This window comes from Otolemur garnettii, unplaced genomic scaffold (genome assembly GCF_000181295.1).
Source record: "Otolemur garnettii isolate 467f Iridium unplaced genomic scaffold, OtoGar3 scaffold00423, whole genome shotgun sequence".
Taxonomy (NCBI): Eukaryota; Metazoa; Chordata; class Mammalia; order Primates; family Galagidae; genus Otolemur; species Otolemur garnettii.
The window spans coordinates 72,498-73,805 of record NW_003852818.1 but is presented as its reverse complement, the minus strand read 5'-3'; the positions used below and the strand labels follow the sequence as shown (position 1 = coordinate 73,805).

Sequence of the window (1,308 nt, the reverse complement as noted above, 5' to 3'; positions counted from 1 at the left end):
AACCATGGGAAATATGCTTGCTTATGTAACTTGTTGCCATTTAACTTGATCTCCTTCAACAAATCTTAATTAAATTTCAGTTTTCTAAAGACTTCATAAAATATAATCTCTGCTGTTGAAAATGGTGCCAATTGTTTTTCTAAAAGTTAGTGTCCTATAATTTGGTGACCCCATGACTGCCTTGGATAATTCTTGTGTCCACACATATTCAAAGAAGGGAAATCAGAATCAGGAAAATATCTTTGGAGTTCCACTTGCATATGGTTTCACTTTGAAACTAAGACTAAAAAATAAGAAGGAGATAAAGATTTTTATCTGTGGTAATGACACTGCAATTCCTTATGTTTTCATTTCTTTCCTATTAAGGAAAGACATAAATCATTGTATTTCATATCCATTTCTCTTGTTACTTATTGCTTTCATTTTCTTTCCCAAATGTATGAGTCAAAAGAACTAGAGAGAAATTTTCTATTTGGATGATTGATGATTATAGTGTCAACAGATATATAAGATAACACCAAGACTCTGGTGCTTATGACAAAACAATCTCTTTAGACAGAGTGCATTCTATTTTTACAGTGTCAATGGCCATATAAATTGGGCATAAATTCCTTGAAAAGTGAGTCTCATTTTATTCATTTCTATATAGAAACTTTCCCCATACATAATGCTGACGGATACATAATCACTGCACAATAACCGATTGTTGGCTAAATAAAATAAGATTTATAATATCAAATATTTTCCTCTCAACAAGCAATTTTTGTGATTATCTTTGCTACACAGATTATGGAATAGTATCTTTGGCATTAAACATATTATTATTAAAAACAGAAATAAATAGTTGAACTGAAAAGCTTTTGCACAGAGAATGAAACAATCAACGGAATAAAATAGACAATGGGAACAAATATTCACAAACTATATATCTGACAAGGCACTACTATCCAGGATCTACCAGAAACTCAAATCAATCAGCAAGAATAAGACAAATCATCTCATTGAAAAATGAGCAAGTGACATGAACAGACATTTTTCGAAAGAAGAGATGCAACTGGGCAGCAAACATGATCAGAGGAATGCAAATTAAAATCACAATGGGACATCATTTTACTCAAGTCATAATGAGCATTATTAAAAAGTCCAAAAATAATAGATGTTGGCACAAATGCAGTGAAAAGGGAATGTTTGTACACTGTTAGTGGGAATGTAAATTAGTACAACCTCTATGGAAAACAGTATGGAGGTTCCTTAAAGAACTAAAAGTAAATCTATCACTCGATCGAATAATCCCACTAGGAGTGAGGG

At 31.9% G+C, this 1,308-nt stretch overlaps 1 protein-coding gene across 1 annotated transcript in view; it reads right to left on the bottom strand.

Annotated features, from left to right (window-relative positions):
- The window catches only part of LOC100945761 (ovostatin homolog 2-like), a 55,343-nt gene that overhangs the window by 4,571 nt on the left and 49,464 nt on the right, over nt 1–1,308 (bottom strand).